This window comes from Eurosta solidaginis, chromosome 1, assembly GCF_040869045.1.
Source record: "Eurosta solidaginis isolate ZX-2024a chromosome 1, ASM4086904v1, whole genome shotgun sequence".
Classification (NCBI taxonomy): Eukaryota; Metazoa; Arthropoda; class Insecta; order Diptera; family Tephritidae; genus Eurosta; species Eurosta solidaginis.
Window position 1 is genome coordinate 200,059,956 of NC_090319.1, and position 26,655 is coordinate 200,086,610.

Sequence of the window (26,655 nt, forward strand, 5' to 3'; positions counted from 1 at the left end):
ATTCAATTTAATTTAACATTACCGAATAGTAATGATATTTTATCAATCAATATTTCATTATTATTACTAAAACAAAGTGAGCCTCTTTTAACAAATGACGAAGAAGAAATTGAAGTGTTGTCAACGATACCATTATTTTCACCATCCGCAACAATCGCACCATCGTCTAAAGATGATTTTTCAACGGAAGGGAAGCCTATGAGAACTTTTACTATAGACGAAGCTATAGAGGCATTTCGTAGAGAGCTCATTGAAAAGGAATCTGATATTGGAGGAATCATTGAGGCAAAACAAGCATTTTATCGACATTTTAAATTGGAATATGATAATTTTGGTCTACCAATTCGTTGTACTTATGATAGTAGATACGTGGAAAAAATGTTGGGCTCAAGTGCTTTGAATATCGTGAAATTGAAACTGAACGAATTCTTAGTAATGGTGATATTGAAAAGATTCTAGCCCAGGATACTTCATTTAAAAGACCACATATAGAAATAATTGATGTGAAAAACTATAGACAAACATATAATATGATCATTGTATAATGTGACTCACACAGGTATAGATAAAAATAAAAAATAAAAACCGATATGAAATTAGCTAATTTAATAAAGATTTTACTTATTTGCTTGTTTCACTTAAATTATGGAACAAGTTATCCCTATAATCAATTTATGAATCAAGAACAAAATATAAACAGCTTTAGAAATTTTGTTTAATTACGTTTAAAAATAAATGTAACAATTCAATTGTTAGATCAGAGTTTTCCTGAGCTCAACCCCTCATTATTAAAAACAACAGCACCAACAACAACAACGCAGAGCCCTGGGGGATCTTTTAGACCAACTATCCGCGATCAAAGAACTGAGTCACATGGTGTGAAAAAAATGAATACACCATTCTAGAGGCTATTGAAAATTTTAAAGAATTACTAGTTGAAAAGGAAAAGAGAATAGGAGGCATTCTTGAAAGCCCATATGTTTTTTATAGACATTTCAATTTAGTTCACGATAATTGTGAAATACGAATTAAATGCTCTTATTACAGCAATAGTATACAGCGTACTTTAAATATCTATTGCTTTGAATTTCCGGAAGACAATACGGAGACATAACATAAATGCGAAGCATTATATGAGCACACTTCGTACGATATAAATCCAACAAAAATTCATATTGATCGTTATTATCAAACATTGCATATGAACGTTCAGTAATCACAAACATGTCATCGTCGTCGTCGTCTTCAGCAGCAGTATACATATTTAATTTTCTGAAATAATTTAAACATATTTTACCTGAAGAGCAGAGGAAAAGAATTTTCGAAATTCATTCAAAAATTGAGTATAGAGATAAACTAAGTAAAATAAAAAATCATTTCGGTGAACACTATGAAAACTGTGTTTAGTCGAATTCTAATAGCACAGATGGTCACACCTAGAGCGTTTGGATGAGGAAGCCTACGAAATTATCAACACTTACACAAAATATTTATAAAGTAGCTCTAATCAATATGGATGATAAGCGAATTGTACGAGAAAATCATATTGATACTTATGCTTATGGTCATTTCGAAATCTTATAGTAGTACTTTATTGTAATACATTTAAGAAAAAAATAATAAAAAATTTATATTTTATATAATTTATTTTTATTAAATACAAATTTTAAACATAATTTATCACATATTACTTTGTTGTATTTTTCTTTCTGTGTGTGTGCGTTTGAACTTTGTAAACCCAGTAAGAAATCGAGCGACTGCGCTGCAAAAAATTGTGCGATTATTCCCTAAAGAGACATGTCCCCGATTAATCCCTTTCGGGTATGATTGGTCTATAATTATTCCCAATTGATCCCTCATGGGTAGAGTTGGAGATTAGTTAGTCTTATTTCAGTGATGCTTACACTACTTTCGATGGTACTTTATATCGATACCTTTATATTGTAATATTTATCTCTTACTTTATCGATGACAACTAAAAAAAAACAAATTTAGTAAGTTTTTGGTATGTTTAAAATTTGTTTGTTGCAATATATATAAGTTGACAAATTTTTGTATTGCCCTTTTTTGCGAAATTATCAGCTCCAATTCCAAACACGAAACTGATGGCCAACGATTTTAGACACATCAATCGTGATGCTTGCATTATTTGACAGGTAACTAAATTTTTTTATGCTCAAAAGAATTAGTCCGAAAAGTACACAGCTTACATAATTACATAATTTTATCCCATTTTAAAAAGTCAAAAAACTGTGAAACCATAACAGGGTTGAGTGCAACCGTGCACCGTGCAATCGGGCATAGTACGTATGGCGATATACGCAAAGAAATATGAGAGTTATCGATAGCATTAACAAAAGTTTGCAATCGGGAATTTACTACCACTGTAGCATTATACGTCATACCCACTGTAAGGTACCATTATACCTCACAACGACTGTAACACACTTACGGTATTACGCTGTATAAATTCCAAATATATTTTAGTAATAATCATATTACAATATTTTTCCCAACATAAATTATTGAACTAACCCAGACGATATGGAATGCCGAACATGAGACCTATATCCATTCACAGCTAATCAATTATACATATAAACATACAACCCATTGTAATTATACATACTAACATACAAGCCTCTTTTGGGAAAATACCGAAACACTCAAACTGATCTGCTGACGCTGCTAAATGTACAAAACTACATGTATGGAGTTATGCATACAAAAATACATGTATACAAAGACCGTATACAAACAGACATGTATGCATTCTCCATTCCCTATGTACTTATTTTTAGTTATTAGTATTTAGATATTTATTAATGTATAGGTTAAGCAAATTAGTAAAAAAGACAAGAATTTATTCAATAAAGTGAAGATTTAAGTCGCAACCTTTAACAAACTTGTAAATACCGAGAGTCGCAAACTGTTCACCACTAGTTTTGGAACAGCTGAAATAAGAAGTCACATAAAAGTAAAAGCGGCTCAACTAAAATTTAAAAAAATATATAATTGGAGATTTCAGAAGAGGAAATCAGGAGCAACAAGGAGAAGGCGACGGTGTTTCCAAAATGAATAAGGTAAGCAAACGTCATATTAGGAGATTAGTTAACAGGGAAAGAACTAAGAATCGGGAAAAGTTGAGGTTAGGTAGAAATGACGCTTAATCAAGAGCGGCAGCGAGTAGAATTGAGGAAAGGGAAGAAGAAGTGCTATCTATTGAGCAAAGTCGTCCAGTACAGGTACCATTCAGGGAGGTCCTAAAATTGTGGGCGATACGAAATAAGGAAACCCACAAAAGCATTACAGAGCTTCTAGCACTTCTTAGAGAACAAAATATGGATGTCCCTAAAAGTGCTGAGACTCTACTAAACCAATATAAAAGTAGATTGCTTTTGCAAAATGTTAATCCCGGAATTTTTTTCAACTTTGGAATTAAAGCGCAACTAAAAAAAATGTCTGACATATTAGGGGATTATAATACCATAGTTGCAGATGTAAATATTGATGGCCTTCGATTGTACCGTAGCAGTAGGATGCAGTTGTGGCCAATTTTATTTAGAATTGTTAATATGCCTAACGTATCTGTTTTTGCTACTGGTGTTTATGTTGGAAATAGTAAACCAAGTTCCATAGAACAATTTTTGAACGATTTTATTGAGGAAGTATCTGAACTTCAAGCTAATGGGTTTGAATGTAATGGACGTTGCATTACGTTTGAAGTAAGAGTGTTTGTATGCGATGCACCAGCAAAAGCGTTTCTTTGTGGGATACCGAGCCCTAAACTGGACTTCAAATTAGATATCGAATCGTGTATGAATAGGGCTAGAGGCACTTTGGCTTTCGTAAAAAGATGGTCAAAGGAATTCAATGACCCCTATGTCACTAAAACTGTTTTTGTATCGTTAGTAAGACCTATATTGGAATGTGCTTCCATTATCTGAAACCCGCGTTATCACATTCATAGCGAAAAATTGGAATCGGTCCAAAAGCAATTTTTGCTTTTTGCTTTAAATAATTTGCCCTGGGATCCATCAAGGAATCTAACGCCCTACTGCAGCCGGTTAAAACTTTTACAGCTGCCGTCGCTACAGAGCCGTAGGGAGATGCTTGGCGTTTTATTCATGGTAAGACTATTAAGAGGGATGATAAACAGTCCATTTCAGCTTGGCGAGGTGATGCTTAATGTCCCTTTTAGGCCCTCTCGGTATTTACAACCGCTATATTTAATTACCTGTAGATCGAATTTTCAAATACATGAACTTCTTTGTTGTCTGTGTCAAGATTTCAATGATCACTGCAATAATATTGATACTTGTGACATAGTCTACAGTATGAAAAAATATATACTCACTGCTTTGAACTCATAACTTATTCAAAATTAACATGTTAAACTAAATATGTTACCAGCTCTAGTTACTTTGGGCGGGTGGCTTGGATTCACGTCCTTTCCAACCTGCCACGCATCGCAGCCCTACTCATTGTGTGTTAAATATACATCAGCTGCTCGAAATCACGTCCATTCCGACAGCACGAATAATCAATAATTACATTGGGCGGGTGGCTTGGAATCACGTCCTTTCCAACCTCCCACACATCGCAGCCCTACTCATTGTGTGTTAAATATACAACAGCTGATAGAAATCACGTCCATTCTGACAGCACTAATAATCAGTAGTTACGTTGGGCGGGTGGCTTGGAAGCACGTCCTTTTCAACCTCCCACGCATCGCAGCCCTACTCATTGGGCGTTAAATATACATCAGCTGCTCGAAATCACGTCCATTCCGACAGCACTAATAATCAATTCCGTTGCTCGGCATCACAGTCCATCCCGACAACTGAATTAATAATATATATACATATTTTACTATATAATTTTGCTCACTATGTATGCGTCTGTAATTTATTCTGTAATACGTAATTATACTTAGTCTGATTAATTGTTAAATTTGTAGACTAATAAATAAATATATTATGAGCATGTGATTATATGCGGGGATTTTAATATAGATATTCTTAATAATGACTCCCGTAGTAAGTCCCTTATAAATAACTCTATGGCGTGTGATTTAAATATTATAAATCAATTAGCAACTCGCTTTGCTAATAACAGTAAGCCTAGCTTGCTTGACCTAATTTGTGTTAACAATGCCAATTACGTAAATCATTTTGACCAACTCCCTATGGATATCTGACCATGAAATTCTGTTCTTATCATATGATTTGCAATTCAATGTAAAAGAACCCGGGTTTGAAATAACGTATAGAAATTAAAATGGTGCAAACTTAGAAGCCCTTAGTGAAGAAGTTTCTCGTCTTGACCGGAGTGGATGTTTGTCATTTTCTAAGTTAGACGAAGAATTACAATATTTTAATAACCACGTTAATTACCTGTTTAATACATACATCCCGCAAAAGACCGTAAAAATCCAGAGCCATTAAAAACCGTAGTTTACATCAGAGATCTTGACGTTAATAAAAAAACTAGAGATAGCTTACATGGTGTAAAAGCGATGCCAGAATGATGACCACTGGGAAGCCTACCGTCTCTTACGGAACCAAACCAACCTCTGCCTCCGAAATGCTAAGGTAGCTTACTTCAGCATTAAATTTGATTCTAAACTTCCATCCAAAATTCTCTGGAAAAATCTTCGCTGTTTCGGAATATCTAAAAATGAACATCTGCAATGCAACGTAGACCCCAATGTTTTGAATGCACATTTCTTGTGTGATCATACAAATCATAGTACACCTAATGCAATGTCAATAATGATAAGGAAGATATGATTGCGGTAAAGAATAGACCGAATACCAATATTTTTGATTTCACAGTAGTAACAGAGGGTGATGTGGTGTATGCTATCTTGGCTATTAGGAATCGATGGCATTAGCGTACATTTTATCAAGCTTCTTCTTCCTTATGTCGATAACGCATATATTTAATTTTTCAATCACATACTATAGGTTTCTTACTCAGAGGAAAAGGGCTAATGCCATTCTGGTTCCTAAATTAAAGACTCCGGTTTCATGCAAAGACTTTATGCTAATAAGCTTGCTACCTGCGCTATCCAAAGTATACGAGAAATTACTTTCAAAACAGATAACTGACTATGTTTATAATAACCGTTTACTATCTGAGGTTCAATCTGGATTTAGAAGAGGGCATAGTTGTGCTACATCTATGTTAATAATTCTTGCAGACATACGTCCAGCCTACGACCATAATGAACTCACATTTCTAGTTCTTCCAGATTTCTCAAGAGCTTTTGATATGATTGATTATAAAATATTACTTCGCAAGCTTGAAAAAGCATATAACGTCAGCCCTTTCGCAATTAAGTTAATGCAAATCTATCTCACTGGCCGCTTTCAGCAAGTTCAATGTGATGACAAGTTACCTGATTTGAAGCCTATAATGTCTGGTGTTCCGCAAGGATCCATCCTAGGCCCAATATTGTTTACTCTGCTTATTAACGATATAGTCACTTGCTGCCATAATGTGTCTATTCATCTTTATGCTGGCGATACCCAAATTTATATACCTCGTCCGATCGGACTTTCGGAAGTCTAAATAACTTGTCTCCTTATAAAAAAAAAAAGATTTTTTCACTTTAGGATTCAATTTAGGATTCAAAATCAATTCAAATCTGACCTGCACTGACCATATCAACTTTGTGGTTGGTAAAACCTATAATATCCTTCGTAACATATACAGAACTTACCGCGAGACGCTAAAATGAAGCTAGTCAAAGCTCTTATAGTACCTCACATTTCTTATGGAGAACTTATTTACGGAAACCTTGATTCGCTGTCGCTTAATAAATTGCAGCTAGCCATAAAAAATACTGCTCGGTTCGTATTTTCTAAGAAGAAATTTGACCATTTATCTTCGTACGCTGCCCAAATTCTCGGAAGCGACGTTTGTACTTTCCTAAAAATTAGAAATTTATGTTTCTTACACAAGCTAATACATTTTCAACATCCGCCTTACTTATTTAATAAACTAACTTTGTGTCAGTCTACTCGGATTCTGAATCAATTGATCCCGAACTTTAAGTACGTGACATCCTCCAGAATGTTCTTTGTCACTACAATCCGTCTTTGGAACTCGCTACCCTCCAAGACGAAAGCAATTAGAAAAGCCAGATGTTTCAAACTAGCAGTAATATCCTTCATTAATCCATAACTTATCTTAATTATATAATTCTATCAACTTACTTTAAATTATATAATTATATCGTTGATTATTCAACTAATGGGCCAAAGATGCTCCTTTCACACAATGTACAAATAAAAATTAATAGATTTTCTTTTTTAAATGTTATTCTCTTCTTTTTCTTTTGGTCTTCAAGAAAACTTTTTTTTTATATGTAATTTGTAGTTGTAAGATCTGATTGATATACTATCTAAAAGACATAGTGTTTAGGCCCAATGCCTAAGTCTCACTTGATTGACGGCGCCCCTCCCTAATGTTTTAATAATATTTCCAGCCACCCACACTCACGCCGCATTTGTGTGCATGCATGCACATGCATGCGTTTCATACATATGCATGTGTGTGTGTGTGTGCAGGTTGTCAGCACCCATGCACGTATACGTAAGGGTGGTTGTGTGTGTGGCTTTTTCCCCTCCTTAATACCAGAGGACTTTTTCGCGGCTTAGCGGTTGTCATCAACGGCACAGCCGGCCTCTTTCTCGATCAACCGCCTAACGATACGCATCGTCCAAGGAGAAACGCCGTACTTTTTTATACAGGTAAAATATCCCTCATCACCTTTTGCATTGTACATTTCCGTTCAATTTAATTAAATACAATATTATAACGAGGAAATCCTCTTTGTGTTTTCTTTTATTGTATCTTCTGAGTGAACCTTCCCGAGATCGACCCTTGTGCGCCTACCCACTACCGGTTCCAGACGCACTCAGGCCGAACATTGGTTCTCCTCAGCAGGAACTAAAAGCGCCTTTTTATATATATACAGTCCACAACACAGCACATTTGCCTACTACCAAATTTTGCAAAGAATTGCCACAAAGGATTTGCCCCAGCAACCAAAAAAAATAACACGCGACTTTCATTGCGAGCATATAAAACACATAGTAGCAGCCACCGGAAACACAGCACAATTTGCCAAAGATTTTCCACAGCCTATTGCAACAATCAATTTCTCCACAAAAAACAAAGTAAGTTTATATTTCTCGCCACTTTTTTTTCGAGTGCTGATTATTTAAAAATAAAGAAAAACACCTATTGTGCGCGGAGAGGTGAGTTCAAAAAAAAAAGTGTACACAGTGAAGTTTATTTTTGTGAGCGCCAATTGTTTAATTCCTTGGTTCATAATTTAAATCACTTGTTTTTCATTTATTTCGGTCCTTGTGATTATCTGGTCTATCCCCCCACCAGTGGTAAGGTTTTCCAGACACAACACAAGGAAGAGGATAACATAACCTCACTTTCAAACAACCTCACGATATTTAACCATTTTTTGTTGTTGTTGATTTGTAAATCACAGACACAAAATCAAGTACAATTTAATTAAGCAGGCGCTCACGTCACTTAAAATACTTTTTTACACTTTTTTCCGCTTATTTTCAATCCCGAAAAACAATATCGCACTCACTTTTCTTTTTTACAATTCAACCATTAAACTGTGTAGGTGGCGAGTGTTCCCCTTTTTCTGTTATTACTGCCGAGGCAAAAGTCCAAAAATAAATCCTTTTTGTTGTCGCTGTTGTGACAAAAAGTTGAAAAATAAACCCTTTTTGTTGTTGCTACTGAGACAGAAAAGTCCAAAAATCAACCGCGAGTTCAACTCCCACTCCCGGGAGAAAAGGCTTTGAAGAGATTTACAAGGTATAATCGAAACAGCTGTCGCCTTGTCCGTCCTGATGTCACGTTGTTTAAATTTTTCCCAAATTATTAAATAAATTATAAAATTAAAAAATTGCTTCAAATAAATGTTTTCATACATTTAAAAAAAGCAATATGGGCAATCCCCTATTATTAAAATCATACAAACAGACAAAATTGGTTAATTCGTTGTAGTTCTATAAATAGAACAAAAACAGCAATAAAACCAAAGTTTCTTTGAAAACCGCCGTACCAAGCAGGCATGCTTAACCAACGAAACGATATCATTTCGTTACGATAATCAACGTTAATAAACGAAACGAAGTCATTTCGTTTCGTTTATTAACGTTAAGCTCGTCAAATTAACGAAATGATTTCGTTTCGTTTTCTGCCATATCAAAACGAAATCAAATCGTTTATGTTGATTATTAATTTCAAACTATGCTGGCAAAGCTGATTGATGGCGGAGTCATTAAAGGTGAAAGCATTAGCCAAGCTGATTGCAACTTTTCTCATGAATTTTGACAGTACAAACATTTCTCAGAGTATTTTTGACATTACCACCAACGAATTACACAAACAAATTACATAGAGTTTGTGTGTGTATGTGCGCTCGTTGTTGCCACCTTACGGCTTCACCATGGCTATAGCATTGCCAGCACAATTCAAACATAAAGTATCACGTTTTTGTTAACGTTTTTAACGTTAACGAAAGCTTTTCGTTTCGGTTAAAAACGAGATACAATTTATCTTGATAATTTCTTTATCGATAATATTTCGAAGTGTTTCAACGGAAACGGTGGAAATTTTTTGATAAACGATTAGCTTAACGTTAAGGTGCATCCCTGGTACCAAGCATAGCTTTAACACATAATTGCATACGAAGCATGCAATGTGTAAAAGATTAAAATATGCAAAAAGAAGGCAATTGGGAAAAACTTTACAACAACTACGGCATGACGTAGCTGAATGCGTTTATAACCATTTCAACTATCGTAGGAGTGCGAGTTCGACTCCCACTCCCGGGAGAAAAGGCTTTGAAGAGATTTACAAGGTATAATCGAAACAGCTGTCGCCTTGTCCGTCCTGATGTCACGTTGTTTAAATTTTTCCCAAATTATTAAATAAATTATAAAATTAAAAAATTGCTTCAAATAAATGTTTTCATACATTTAAAAAAAAGCAATATGGGCAATCCCCGATTATTAAAATCATACAAACAGACAAAGTTGGTTAATTCGTTGTAGTTCTATAAATAGAACAAAAACAGAAACAAAACCAAAGTTTCTTTGAAAACCGCCGTACCAAGCATAGCTTTAACACATAATTGCATACGAAGCATGCAATGTGTAAAAGATTAAAATATGCAAAAAGAAGGCAATTGGGAAAAACTTTACAACAACTACGGCATGACGTAGCTGAATGCGTTTATAACCATTTCAACTATCGTAGGAGTGCGAGTTCGTCTCCCACTCCCGGGAGAAAAGGCTTTGAAGAGATTTACAAGGTATAATCGAAACAGCTGTCGCCTTGTCCGTCCTGATGTCACGTTGTTTAAATTTTTCCCAAATTATTAAATAAATTATAAAATTAAAAAATTGCTTCAAACAAATGTTTTCATACATTTAAAAAAAGCAATATGGGCAATCCCCGATTATTAAAATCATACAGACAGACAAAATTGGTTAATTCGTTGTAGTTCTATAAATAGAACAAAAACAGCAACAAAACCAAAGTTTCTTTGAAAACCGCCGTACCAAGCATAGCTTTAACACATAATTGCATACGAAGCATGCAATGTGTAAAAGATTAAAATATGCAAAAAGAAGGCAATTGGGAAAAACTTTACAACAACTACGGCACGACGTAGCTGAATGCGTTTATAACCATTTCAACTATCGTAGGAGTGCGAGTTCGACTCCCACTCCCGGGAGAAAAGGCTTTGAAGAGATTTACAAGGTATAATCGAAACAGCTGTCGCCTTGTCCGTCCTGATGTCACGTTGTTTAAATTTTTCCCAAATTATTAAATAAATTATAAAATTAAAAAATTGCTTCAAATAAATGTTTTCATACATTTAAAAAAAGCAATATGGGCAATCCCCGATTATTAAAATCATACAAACAGACAAAATTGGTTAATTCGTTGTACTTCTATAAATAGAACAAAAACAGCAACAAAACCAAAGTTTCTTTGAAAACCGCCGTACCAACCATAGCTTTAACACATAATTGCATACGAAGCATGCAATGTGTAAAAGATTAAAATATGCAAAAAGAAGACAATTGGGAAAAACTTTACAACAACTACGGCATGACGTAGCTGAATGCGTTTATAACCATTTCAACTATCGTAGGAGTGCGAGTTCGACTCCCACTCCCGGGAGAAAAGGCTTTGAAGAGATTTACAAGGTATAATCGAAACAGCTGTCGCCTTGTCCGTCCTGATGTCACGTTGTTTAAATTTTTCCCAAATTATTAAATAAATTATAAAATTAAAAAATTGCTTCAAATAAATGTTTTCATACATTTAAAAAAAGCAATATGGGCAATCCCCGATTATTAAAATCAACCCTTTTTTGTTGTCGCTGTTGTGACAAAAAAGTTGTAAAATAAATAAAATAAAAATAAATAATAAAGCTTGGAATTTCAATAGTGTTTATTTACGGCTGGGCAGGTATTTTTATTCTAAAGCGTTCTATTTCTCTAATCGGCAATTTTCTCGTTAATAAACGTAAATGAAACAATGGAAACCTACATCCGTTTAGCAGAATCAATCGCAGATTCCAGTTTGAAAGGGGTGGAAAAGTTATTCCATCTCAATAACAAAACGCAGGGCGAAGCAAAAGATATCATTAAAAAATGCCCTCTCACAAATGAATGTTTCGAGGTGGCCTGGAAAAACTTGTGTGAAAGATACGAGAACAAACCTATCTTAGTTAACACACAACTACAAATTATATTTAACTTAAAAAAGGTAGAAAGTGAGTGTGGTAGTTCAATAAAAAAAGCTACAAAATGATATAAATAATTGTATTTCGTCCCTCAAATGCCACAAAATTGACACTTCCAATTGGGATGCAATCCTGACTTATCTATGCTCAACCAAGTTACCAGAGAGCACGCTGGCTCTTTGGAAGCAAAGTATAGACCATAAAATGGACATATCCAAGTGGGAGGATATGGATAAATTCCTGTCTAATCGGTTTCAGACACTTGAAACAGTGTCTGGTTTTACAGGGCATACCACTTCGAAAGTGCAAAAACCAAACGCGTCGCCACAATCGTCAGAAACCCCTACGAAAAGACTTGGTGCTTTTCAAGCAAAAGTATCCAAGCAAACAATAAAATCAATTTGTAAAATGTGTAAATCCCCTGAACACACATTACGCAACTGTTCACGCTTCTGCGAGTTAACCCCAGTAGAAAGAATTAAATTTATAAAATCCACAAGCGGCTGCCTGAATTGTTTATCCCCAGGACACACCGTGACGAAGTTCACCAGTTCCTACAACTGTTCCAAATGCATGCCCAAGTTTCAGGCATCACAAATGCGGTGTCAGCTCAGGTGAAAGAATCATCCAAAATTAAATTACGTTCACCAGTGGATGCCTGCTTCAGCCTGACTACACCCGTTCTAGTCCTAGCCAAACTCACTGGGAATCTTCCATCCTGCCATATCAACGCCATGACTATGCAGGCATTCCAGAGTTGGCAGACAAGAGGTTCTACATCAACGAAGACGTGGACCTCATACTTGGAGGAGACAAATATCTCCAAATTATACTGAGCGGTCTGAAAAAGAATATACTAAATACACTTTTGGCCCAAGAGACAGTGTTCGGTTGGATACTAACCGGTCGCATCGAAGCACCGAGTCCAACGAAGAGCATCATGTCATTCTACAACGAGGTTGCGTTGGACAACCAATTAAAAGCTTTCTGGGAGGTAGAAAATGTTCCCAAGAATAAGACGCTTAATCAAGAAGAAATGTATTGTGAACAGTTATTTAAGGAAATGAAAAAACGTGATGAAAATGGGAGGTATACAGTTTCGCTACCATTCAGGCAGGATTACCCTGAGAATATTAAATTAGGACCGTTCCAAAAGCGCGCATGTTCACAATTCTTCAGAAATGAGGGGCGATTTTTGAAAAACCAAGAGTTAGGAAAAGAGTATGTTCGGGTGTTGTCAGAATACGAAACACTTGGAGATATGAGAAAAATCAAGAATAATATACCATCCGACGATTCGGATAATTATTTCCTGCCTCACCACGCCGTTGTAAAGCGGAAAGTACCACTACCAAGGTGCGCGTCGTCTTCAACGCGTTAAGTCCGACGGCAAATCGCATTAGTCTAAACGACATACTCCACCCAGGTCCAGTACTCCAAGCAGACTTGCCCATTTTAATTATACGGTGGAGACTGTACCGCTTTGTCTTTAATAGTGACATAGAAAAGATGTATAGCCAAATTTGGGTGACCTATAATCACGCCAAATTTCAAAGAATTGTCCATCGAATATCCCCCAACGAACCCATCAGTCTTTACGAACTAAAGACTGTCACCTTTGGTGTAAACTGCGCCCACTCGCGATATGGTCACTTCTACAATTGGCTGATGATGTAGAAAATACCCACCCAATAGCATCGGGTATATTACGAGAAAGTATGTATGTCGACGACGTTTTATCTGGAGGACATACAATAGCGTCAACTATCAGAGCAAGAAACGAGATTCGCGAAGCATTACACTCAGCTGGCTTTCCATTGCGCAAGTGGACATCAAATTGTGAGGAAATCCTTCAGGACATCCCCAAAACGGATCTGCTCAGCGAGGACTTCCTAGCGTTTGAAGAGGCTAGCTCGGTGAATGCACTCGGAATACGATGGAACGCGCATTCAGACATGTTTTACTTCACCGCAGGAGCTTTAGAGAATGGCGAGAACATCACCAAACGCGCAAACCTATCCGCTATAGCCAAGCTTTTCGACCCTTTAGGCTGGCTTGCACCAATGGTCATAGTGGCAAAAATACTAATGCAGAATATCTGGTTAGAGGGCACCGGGTGGGATGAGCCTGTCTCCCCAACTACCTTAGAACGGTGGGAAAACTTCACCCAACACTATAGCGAAATAAATAACATTAGGATACCGCGGTGGGTAAATTTTTTACCGGAAGACGACATAGAAATCCACGGCTTCTGTGACGCTTCCGAGAAAGCATATGCGGCAGCGGTATACATGCGCGTGAAAAGAGACGATCAGGTCTTCATTCACTTGCTTTTAGCAAAAACCAGAGTAGCTCCAGTGAAAACCATTTCGCTACCACATTTAGAACTCTGCGGCGCCGTGCTGCTTACAGAAATCATGGAATCAATATTCCGAAACATTCATTTGGGACCAGCAAAAGTTCAACTCTGGACGGATTCAACCATCGTATTCGCATGGATAAGAAAGCTGCCCTGTTCCTGGTCAACCTTCGTCGCACACCGCATCACTAAGATCATCGATATGGTCGGTAGCAAGGTCTGGCTTCACGTGGACTCGGAATCTAATCCAGCGGATCTAGGTAGCAGAGGACTACTTGCATCAGAGTTGGTCAACAATTCGTTGTGGTGGCAGGGACCTTCTTGGCTGCAAGAAGACAATTCCCACTGGCCAGCACAAGAGACCGAATACAAAATGTCCGTTGAGGAGTAGAGGGCACAAACATATGCCACAATAAGGGTAGATCAAATAGATATTCTCGACCGATTTTCAAATCTGCACAGGGCTTTGAAGGTTATATCATATGTTAGGAGATTTTATAAAAGAACGCATCCTAAAACTAAAGTAGTGTTCCAAGAAAAGTCGTGCATAGTCTCAGCCGATGAGATTAAGGCAACCACTCAAGCATTAATACGAGTCTGCCAGAAACAATTTTACGGTACAGAATATTTAAAATTAAAACCTATTGATCGAAAGAGTGAAATACTGTCACTCAACCCATACATCCACAAAGATGATATTATTAGAACAGGGGGCGTCTAGGGGCTTCAAAAGACATGTCATACAATGAGCGTCATCCGATCATCTTGCCTTGCAATTGTAGGCTGTCTCGCCTTACAGTTATGATGGCTCATCATGACTCCCTTCATGGCGAGAACCAGCTCATGCTCCGTCTTATCCGAAACCAATACTGGATACCGAATGTCAAGACCATGATCAGAGCCATCATACACAATTGCAAGACCTGCATTATTCACCGAAAGCAGGCACAGTCCCAACTTATGGGTACCCTTCCCTGCGAACGGACTACTTTTACCCGCGCGTTCACCAATACCGGGGTAGACTTTGCGGGCCTTTCGACATCAAAAGCTACCGCGGTAGGGGATGTCGACAGTCAAAAGGCTACGTATGCCTTTTTGTCTGTTTCTCCATTAAGGCCATCCAATTAGAAGCGACTAGTGACCTTAGTACCCCAGGCTTTCTCGCAACCTTTGCGCGTTTTATCGCGAGAAGAGGATGTCCGAAAAACATCTACTCCGACAATGGCACAAACTTTGTCGGAGCGTCAAGATCTTTACGATCCGAATTTAAAGCCTTCCTGGCAGAAAGCCGAGACAACACAGTCTCAAAGTACAGCCATCAAGCATTAAGCTGGCATTTTATTCCCGCCGCTGCTCCACATATGGGCGGCTTGTGGGAGGCGGGAGTGAAGAGCTTTAAAAGCCACTTCAAAAAGATCGCGTCTCCCCATAAGTACACCATGGAGGAGTTCCAAACCCTTTTGTGCAGGATTGAGGCGTGCCTCAACTCGCGCCCACTTAGTCCAGGGTCGAATGACCCAACGGATCTGGAACCACTAACCCCAGGACATTTCCTAACGGGCAGCCACCTACTGGCTCCGCCAGAACCAGATGCTAGTGAGAGCTCTGCCTCGATGATCAATCGGTGGCAGAAACTCAAAGCCCTCCATCATGCTTTCTGCAAGCGATGGAAGGCGGAAAATCTATCCGAACTTCAGAAATGAGTGAAGTGGAAGCATTCCAAACAAAACATACAAGTGGGAGATCTCGCCGTCCTCAAAGAGGACAACTTATCTCCCAACGAATGGAGGTTAGGGCGAGTCGTCAACGTACACCCCGGCGAAGATAACCGAGTTCGTGTAGTCGACCTCATAACAGAGAAGGGTCAAGTCAGACGACCTTTGGTCAAACTGATCCTTCTTCCAACGGAGATGGATTGCGAGGAGACCAAGAGCTCCTCGTAACAATCCCTCCGTTCCTCTCCCTCCTTTCCGAACTCCACCTCCCTATCGATAACCCACCAAAACCCAGCTCTCGTTCACCCGAAACGAGGCCAACCAACAACCTGACGCAGATCCGATATCTGCCACATAGAACCGAAAGGGACTCAGCCAATTTTATTATTAATCTTACAAACCCAAATTCACTCGCTCACCCAGAGCGAGGACACCGGAAAAGCCTACCGCAGACGAGAAAACCCATCCGCCCCAGACATTACCATTATTAAATGGGTTAGAGTTTTACAAATTTCAGTTAACTCAACCCGAACTTGTAAGAATTCAGATTCATAACTCATTAATTTTTTAGTGCAAGGAATAAGGATATAAAACCGCATGCAGCGTTGAATAAATTTAAGCAAAATTTTGCAGATGGCTCTTAAATTCGAATAGAACCTTTCATATACTCTATATATATAGAGGGAAATCTAAAATAATGCAAAATTCTTTAAAAAAAATGAGAATCTTGGGGTTTTAGTCCTTGAGCATTGGGTGTTATTAAGTCACCAAATTCCAATTAACGAAGATTTTTGCAAACTGCCAAAGAAGAATACATCCAAGTTGCCGTGCACATATTTGGGTGTAAGGAACCTTGCCCTTGCTTCATGTTGTGGCCGCGGCACTGAGTCCAACGTCAATATATGCGCCATATTCTCCTTTTTCAATGTTTCCATACGTGTCGCTGAAGTGAGAGTACCTAAAGGAAAGCGGAAGCAATTTACTATTACACCCATATATTAATTACTAGGCAAGCTTACCTAAGTAGAGTCGTGGTTCGATCTCATCTAGACCCACTGACCCGCTCTCAAAAGTATCCCGTCGTTCTGGTCGACATTTGTATTAGCGCCAACGCTATAATTTTCGATATCATTCGATGCGGCTTACAATGCATTTTCGTCCCTGGCTGCATTCGTAACAATAACTACACCTTTCTCCTTGCATATTATATCATAGCGCGCACTTATTGGACATGATTCGTTGCGTACACGCACTGCGCGTTGCTTACCAGCGGGACGATTTGAAGGACGACTGCGCCCAGCTTGTTGATGTATTTCCTCCACCTGCTGGTGATGCTGCTCCGCCGGCTAATGTATTACCTGTCGATGTGGGGGACGTTAGGGGTATATGATTGTTTTTTGTTGGCTTCGTTTATGGATGATGTGTCTATTTTATTAGTCAGATTTTAATTTTACTACTTTCACTACTCGTTTCATGTATATCACAAGCACCAAAACTACAATCATCTGTGATATTATCACATGATGTGGTTGGAATCATGTGCTGATGTGATATCATCATATGATGTTTTTTTTTTTGGCGAAAACCCAATCACCAACGCAACAGTTAGCGAACAACATTATTTTGTTGCGCGGCGCATGCAATGAAAACGGGCAAATTGGTATACAAAACAGGCATGGCATGATTAGTATATGCAATCAGCAGCAAACACAAATTCAATATTGCAATGAAAATATTGCGGATTTTATCAGATAGACACAATTTTTGTTAGCAAACTTGCAGATGAAATCAATTCTAGCTAGACCTGAAGCGCAATACCTGCTATTGGTGTTAGCAAAGAATGAAATCTCCACACATGGCTTATTAGTACAACTCTCTAGTCCGCATCTGCCACACGATATCACGGCGTACCTCCACATTTTCATCGTCATACAGTACCAGCTTACTATACAGACGGTAGCCTACATATACATACACCAAAGCAAATGATGTTGCTGCATTGAATGAAAAATATCAAAGTGGTTGCTGCTGCTGCTATTGCATTGAGGTGAAAGTGCTTGGGGTTCTTTTTGTTCTTGTAGTTGGGTTTTAAGTCTCCAAGACTTTCTTTGAGTGATTTGTAAATTTGTAGTTGTGGCTCCGGTTTCCAATTGTAAATCTGTGTTAATATCTTCGATGGTGCAGGAGGTCTAATAAAGCTAAAAATGTAGATATTCACAAAAGTTGCCATCCCAAAATTGACAGTCGAAGCGATCCATTATTCCACCATGTCCAGGTATCATGTCATCAAGGTCCTTTATTTTGAAAGCACGTTCGAATCCTGAGGCGAAGAAACCACCAAATGGTCCAATAATTGAACTGAATAAGCTCAATGCAACTGAGTGCCACACAAATGGATATACTTATAGATTTTCCCATACCAAACCTAGTTTAGCTGTAATTTTGTGAATAAATAACTTGGCTGACAAACCACGTTCATGCGTCCCAATTCCTCCGAATAATATTGGACATACAAAGTATTGACAATGGCAAAGGAAATAGGAAAAGATAATTCCAAAAATTACTGCTGCAAAACCACCACCAATAAAACCTTCCCATGTTTTCTTTGGTCTTAGTTTAATTACACCGGAACTATAAACCAAATAAGTCCTTCAAAAATAGTTTGTATTATTAAATAACCCTGTGTAACCACGATCAGCAACGAGACATGAGTCCAAGCGAACAAACTGAACTGATTCATATAATACTTTTTCACCAGACTCAGCACAAACCAAACAAACCCAATGCAACATAACGCAAAGGACAGGAAGCAGTGATAAGTTACCAAAACTTTAAATATTCCACACGATTTATGACTACACCAAAATAGTCGACTAAGTTTTCACCATAGAAGAAGAGTTGAACGTTAGAAGAACATACCAGGACAAAACTGCGGAACCATGGTTGACCATGTATGCGATAAACTTGATAGCCAATGGAAATCACATCTTGGTAACATTTAACTTGTACAATGAGTGTCGTTATCATAAGTGCTAACGGACCTCCGTATATTATAAGTGCAAAGCCGCATATCATAATCCATGTAAATATGCCACGTATAACGTAGTTCTTCCACCTGTCTGGAAGACCTTTCAACGCTGAATCCAAAATTTCAGGAATTTGGTCTGTTCCTTAAGGAATCGTTTTTTATAGCTCATCTACAACTTTTTCATGATGAATCTGCTGCAGAATTATGTTTGTCACCCTCCCCGGATGTTTCTCCAGCATCATCGCTGGCATCCGTCTCGCCTTTCCTACGACGAATATCAGAATAAGTTTAGTCTCAACAGCAATGAACTAATCAAATCAGTTCAATTAAATTACTTTTTACAGTTTACACCAATCGGTTTTCAGTGCATTTATAATTTACTATTGTTATTTTGTATTTTTGTATCCCAATTAAGATGCTTCATTACGAACCATATGAGAAGGGCGAGCTTTTTAACATGTTCAGTAATGTTGCTTCGGAAGCACCAGTAATTTATTATTGTGCATAAAGTTTGGAATACTAATAAATCTAAATCCTTAAAACGATCGGGTAATTTCGATTCACTGCGGTACAAAAGGCGAACTTTTAACCCTTTTTCCAAAGCATAATCAACAACACATTGACCGGTCATGCCGGTGCCTCCGATAATACCAAGGCGTTGCATAATGGAAGTTTTATTTTCGTGTGAATTGTGAGCCGCACAAGGGAAAACTGTTATCTTCACAATTTACGAATGTGAAGAGATAGTGTACTCATCAAGAATTATATGATGTATAAAGTTTATTGTGTTTGCTTGAATCGCCCTACGTCCAGCACAAATTGACAGGCAAGCAAAGTGCGATTCTATGTAGACAGAAAATGTATTCAAATTTGTAATTCACTGAAATTTAGTTGTAAAATGAGCTCACACATAAGCACCGACCTTATCACCAGGTTTCAAAATAGGTACATCGTTGATGATTTCAATAGTACCCTTCGAAATCTTGGTGGGAATAGATAAAGCTAGGAAGAAAGATGTTTTCTCGGGACCCAAACCAGTATTTTGTGCTGGAAGCGAATACTTTGATGATCACTATAATGTGTACCGAAAGGATCGGGATGTTCTAGCTACTGGGCACGAGAAGGGTGGTGGTGTTTTACTGGCTGTAAGAGCAAATTTGTGCAGTAACGCAATCAGTCTTGATTTATCCGATGGGTTGTTAGATCAAATCTGTGTTAGAGTTAAATTTACTAGCAACAAATCATTAATAATTTTAGTTTCTTATATTCCTCCTGGTAGTGACATAGAAATGTATGTAAAACATTTAGAAAATGTCATCGCAATCTCAAATTCTCTAAAGTCTGGTATTGAAATTATTTTCTTAGGCGACTTTAATCTACCCAATATCTCTTGGGAAAATCATAATAAAACCTTAATACCTCATAATCTCAGCTCCAGCGTCGAAATCTATGTCGTAAGCACTTTGCTCTCTCATGGTTTCCTGCAACGTAACAAGGTTCAGAATGACAATAATAAAATCCTAGAGCTAATATTTGTTACTAATAATTTAAAAGTATCATGCCATGAATGTCTATCTCCAATTTTGAATAATAGTTTTCATCATAAGGCTATTTTTCTTAGTATTATGTTTTATAGTTTCGATACCGTAAAAGATGAACCACTAGCTCGGCGTGATTACATGAATGCCGATTATGAGTCTATAAATAATTTTTTGCACTCTTCCGATTGGGAGTTTCTGAAAAATTCCGGCTGTCCCAATACTTCTTACGAGATATTGTGTTCCATTTTTTCTGAAGCCATCTCTAATTTTGTTCCCCTAAAAAGATGCGCAGCTAAAAACAAGCCACCTTGGTTCAATCTAAGACTCCCTACTTGAGAAATAAAAAGAATAAGGCTTTTAAGAAGTTCAAGAATAATAATTCTGAAGTCAATCGTCTTAACTTCATTCATTTAAGAAAGGAGTATGATCATCTTCATAACTTCTTATTTAGGCATTATATGTATACCGTTGAAACGAATTTAAAGTCCAATCCGAGAGGATTTTGGAAATTTATAGATTCCAGGAGGAAAACAAATGGATTCCCAACGAACTTGGAATATGATGGCGCTATCTCTGACAATACTGTCGAGTCCTGCGACTTGTTTGCAAAGTTTTTTCAGAAAGTTTATGAGAATCATAGCATTCCTATATCGCCTACATTTCATTCCATACCTTTACCTTCTATAACCTCCTTTTCAATCGCCGAAGAGGATGTACTATCCGCTATTTCATCGCTAAAGTCCAGTTCCAAATATGACTCCGAGGGATTTGCGCCTGTATTTTTCAAGCGTTGCTGCTATACTTTAGCTAATCCCATATCCCAGCTTTTTCAGCATTGTATCAATAAAGGTACTTTTCTCGAATAGTGGAAGTTATGTCACATTGTTCCGGTCTTTAAGTCTGGTGATCGTAATGATGTTTGTAATTAGAGGCCTATCGTTATACAGGGGACACTCGCCAAATTGTTCGATTACATAATCCAATCAAAGTTATTTGACCATGTTCGGGATTTTATCTCTAAAGATCAACACGGCTTCCTTCCTGGAAGATCAACCTGTTCGAACTTGACCCTATTAACGAATAGTATAGTGGGTGCGTTCGGAAAGCAGGCACAACTTGATGTGATTTATACAGACTTCTCCAAAGCCTTCGATAAGGTATGTCATACCTAGTGTTGGGAACTATCGAATGAATTCAACTATCGATAGTTAGTTACTGAATGATTTTAACTATCGAACGAATTTTTTCATTCATTCATTCATTCATTTGATTTGTTATTTAGCTTGCCAGAAGCTATTTTAGTTACCCCTCGGGGTAGCTAAAGAACAAACCTATATAAGACAAAAAACGTCCTGTTCCAATGAAACGTGATCCAGATACTGCTAGAGATTTAACATGCCAATGCGACAACAATGTGAACCATATGGATCAATTTGTTGTTGCATTTGTATGTTAAATTTCTATCCGTATTTGGATCACGCTACATTGGAACGTAACAAAAACGTTTAATATGACTAAAATGGTGTAAATTGTGTTTGAAGTAAATAATGAAAATATTCAATTTAAATGCCTTTGTTACATGTTATGCAAAGCGCATGAATGATATGCAAATGACCTTGGTTCGCAACCCACAGAGTTTTTTGATCTCCCCCAAACCTGTGGGGAGATTTTATGCCTCTACAACAACAACAACAACAGGAAAGAAGGTTACTTAAAATGGATTTTTATCTGTATTATTCAAATATGTTTCAGAGGCATTATTGATTGCCTTAACTTATACATAAGCTACTGTTTTTTTTTTTTTTTTCAAAATTCAGGTCACATTTAATTAATATAAAAATTGCACATTAAATTTCACTTATAAAAGAAACATAAAACAAATATTTCAAGCATTTAAATACTAAAAGTCGCTATAGTTGTTCTAGCCAAAATCGGATAGTGCATGAGGGTCTATATTAAATTTTCGCCGCAGAGATGGCAACTGATTGTGTTATTAAAGCCCTAAAAAAATTGATTGTAAAGTAAATAATACAAGTATGTACATCGAGTTGACATGAAAAATACCTTCAATGTTTAAATTGCTGTTCAAAAATATTATCATATCTAGTTTATCTCCTTTAAGTCGGTTTCTCCTGTCGTTAATTATTTGCCCTGCTTTCGAGAAAACTCGTTCTGACGGAACCGATGTTGCGGGTATACATAAATATTTTTTCGAAAGAATATATAGTTCCGGAAATGTTGACTGGCTACGATTCCAATAGTCTAGGGGATTATTTGAGCGATCAACAAAATTTTGCCTTAGATATTGCTCCAACTGAATATTTGCATTCACATTGGGCGCGTTTTGACAAATTGTTTTTGCTTCAGCAACTTTTTCATTGAGAAGGTCCCAGAGAGATACTTCGCTTTTATCGACCGATACTTCTCTTGGGGTGTTGGTAGAAACACTTGTGTTTTGTTGCCGTATTAGGGAAGTTACTTCTTCCACTAGCCATTTTGTTGTATTATTTGCATTAATTTCATTACCGAACGCAATTTTTTTAAACCTGGGATCTAGGAATGTTGATTTGGCGCACATTTTGTCAGACTCCAACTGCCCTAATCGTCTCCAAACCACCTCTAACAATCTGCTCTTCAAACTTTCTCCCTCTACAGTTTTCATTTTGCGATTTCGTACTGCGTATTGAAGACCTCTGATTAGGGGCACTACCAGTGACATCGTGGGATAATTTTCTCCTGACAATTCAATTGTCATGGCCTCTACGGGCTTGAAAAGATTAGTGTAGTCCAACAATGTTTCCCATTCTGATGAATTGAGGAAATCAGGAGCATTTGGTAAAGAAGTTATTATGGCAGAGAGTGGTTCTGTTACCAAGCATATGCGCTCCATCATTATAAGGGTGGAATTCCACCGGGTAGGGACATCTTGTTTTAACCTCAGTTCAGTAACGCCCATTTGCTTTTGCATATTTTTTAATTTTTCCGTCGCTTGAGAACTATGGTTAAAGTAAGTGACTATGGCACGACACTTGTTTATGTGCACAGTAACTTGTGGAACAGCTTTGATGGCATCAATTACACATAAATTTAATGTATGCGCTACACATGGGTGGTGGTGCTTCTGTAGCATTTCAATTATAGCCTTTTTAATATTAGCTCCGTTATCACTTACTACAGTAACTATTTTGTCAAAAACGGACCACTCATCAAATATTAACTTCAATTCTGTAGCTATATTTTGGGAGGTATGATTTCCTAAAATTTCCTTTGTTGATAAAACTGCAGAAATCATTTTGTTATCCCGAACGAAATGACTAGTAACTGACAAAAAAGATTTTTGACTATCAGAAGTCCACATATCAGTTGTAACTGAAATATGTGTTACAATGTTGAGCAAGTCATGCAGTTTCTTTCTTACTTCATTGTATTTAAAAGGTAGCATTTTATTTGATAAAACTTTTCTGTTTGGCAAGGAATATAATGGCTGAAGCTTTTTTGTATATTCTACAAATCCTACATTGTCAACGATGGAAAGCGGCTGCAAGTCTTTTGTAATCATCTTTAAAAGAGATTCATCAATATTATTTTTTTCTTGCTCTGAGAGCTCAGAACGTGTGCTGGTAACAAATAATTTTGTTTGAACAGTCCTTCTCAAACATCCACTATTGGAAATGTCTTCGGTAGGTACTGTTAACGAACTGCGCGCTGCACTCCCTGCAGTAGTTGACGAAAGAGAAGTGGAACTACGTTCCTCTTCTGAAATTACTGGCGCTATTTCTCCTGAAGTTAGATTCCTATGTTCTGAGAAAGACGGGTGCTTACGGCGTAGATGGTCATTTAAATTTGATGTGTTGCCAGAAAATTTAAAAATTCTTTTGCATATATGGCATTTAACTTCATTGCCATTTTTGGTAAAAAAAACTCCCAAACGGAAGATCTCTTCAATCCAGGCCGCATTTAAAATATCTACACAAATTAAATCGTTAAAATCACTTCCTCAGTTAAAAATATTTAATAATTACCACGCTTAAAACGTTTGTCGATTAGGTTGACGTATGCTAAATTTATTTTAATATCTTTTTAACACTGATATATGCACAGCAAAAATTTAAATAGAACGAACGATTCGAAGAAAAAGTAATGAGCGAATCATTCACATCAAAAACTAGTAGTTCGATAAAATAGTAATGAACGAATCGTTCATACCTAAAACTAGTAATTCGAAAAAATAGTAATGAACGAATCATTCATACCTAAAACTAGTAACTCGAAAAAATAGTAGTGAACGAATCATTCATACCTAAAACTAGTAATTCGAAAAAATAGTAATGAACGAATCATTCATACCTAAAACTAGTAACTCGAAAAAATAGTAGTGAACGAATCATTCATACCTAAAACTAGTAATTCGAAAAAATAGTAATGAACGAATTTCAAACGACTATCGAATGAATGAAAATTAGTGAACTATCGAATAACTCGATAGTTTTCATTCGATAGTTCCCAACACTAGTCATACCATACTTTTGCAGAAGTTACGAAGTTACGGAGTTAGTGGCATTCTCATTAATTTCTTCGCTAGTTTTCTGTCAAACAGGAAACTATTTATTAAGTTAGGGAATACAACCTCAAGACTATTTATCGACGCGTGGTCAGGTATACCTCAGGGTACTCACTGCGGACCACTGCTATTTCTTTTATTTATTAACGACCTACCGAATTGCTTTAAATTCGCTAAATACCTAATGTTCGCGGATGACGTCAAACTTTTTTGTACCGTTCGTGATGCAAGTGATAGCCATAAGTTACAAGTTGATTTCAATTCACTGAATCAGTGGTGCACTTTGAATTGTCTCAAACTGAACATCAGTAAATGCTGTGTTTTCACCTTCTCTAGGAAGTCTAACAACATAATATTTAGTTACAATATAGACAATTGTGCTCTAGTTAGAAGTACCAAAATGAAAGATTTGGGTGTTATTTTCGACTCAAAGCTAACATTTTCTCAACACATTGACTTAATAGTATCAAAAGCTTTTTCTATGATAGGGTTCATAAGAAGAAATTCAATGGATTTCAGAGATCCTTGCACTTTAAAAGCTCTTTACATATCTCTTGTTCGAAGCAGACTAGAGTATTGTTCTCTAATATGGTGCCCATACTATAAAACCCACTCAAACAAAATCGAAAGAGTTCAAAAAGTTTTCACGAAATTAGCTCTAAGAAAGTTACCGTGGCAAGGTAATATTCCTTCTTATATTGGTAGACGGAAACTAATGGGCTTGCAGTCCCTATATGATAGGAGAATATACTTCTCAATACTTTTTATTTATAATATCATTAATAATAACATACACTGTGACGACTTATCTAATTTGGTCAATTTATATAACCCGCCTCGTAACTTAATAAATAGGCCCTTATTGGTAGACACATTCCACTCTACTAATTACGCCATGAACGAGCCGATTGCTAGGAGCGTTAGATTATGCAATACCTATGCAAGCGTTATTGAGTTTAATGATAGTATAAGTATATTTAATTTAAAATTATACACTATTTTTAATTGATTAACTGCGTACTATATCTAGTCTGTAAGAATTAAATTCTGTAGACTGAACTTAAACAAATAAATAAATAAATAACGACATGTAAAGGGGCAATAGCGCCAGCACGGGCAGGCGCACACACTTTTGACTCGAGCAATTTATCACGTATTTCATTCAAGTCACCCTTGGTAAATACGAAGCCAACATTTCCCATTTCTCCAACAAACCATTATTCCTCGTATAGTTTTGCGCATCATTGTATTTTTACCCATGAGTACAACGCAAGCTGGTACGGATATTTTGCATCGGTTTCGATCCAACATTGTCAGCGCCGACTATAAAACATTTGGGATATTCCTAAAAAAAAGTTCGACAACTTTCAGGAAGTATTGAGCTTTCCAAGCGGCTTTGTTCTCCCTAACCATATTGAATCAAGTTGTGTGTTAGGGACTCGTCAATTGAATTTAGAACAAACCGCAAACGTGTGCAATCCACGGTGTCCGGGCCCATATCCACCTGAAAAATAAAATAAAATTAATAACATAATGTAAATTTAATTATAAATTAAATTATCAAATGCAATTAAAATTCACTTACCATGTCCTCAATGACCACCGAACATCGTACTCCAACCAGCGTAAAAAATGAAAAGAA

The 26,655-nt window shown here is 37.0% G+C and overlaps 2 pseudogenes; both read right to left on the reverse strand.

The window, feature by feature from the left end:
• Positions 1-1,028: 1,028 nt before the first annotated feature.
• LOC137239320 (phosphatidate cytidylyltransferase, photoreceptor-specific-like) lies at positions 1,029-19,057 on the reverse strand (annotated as a pseudogene).
• A 277-nt stretch (positions 19,058-19,334) lies between these two features.
• Positions 19,335-26,426, reverse strand: LOC137239326 (large ribosomal subunit protein uL10-like; annotated as a pseudogene).
• Between the last annotated feature and the right edge of the window lie 229 nt (positions 26,427-26,655).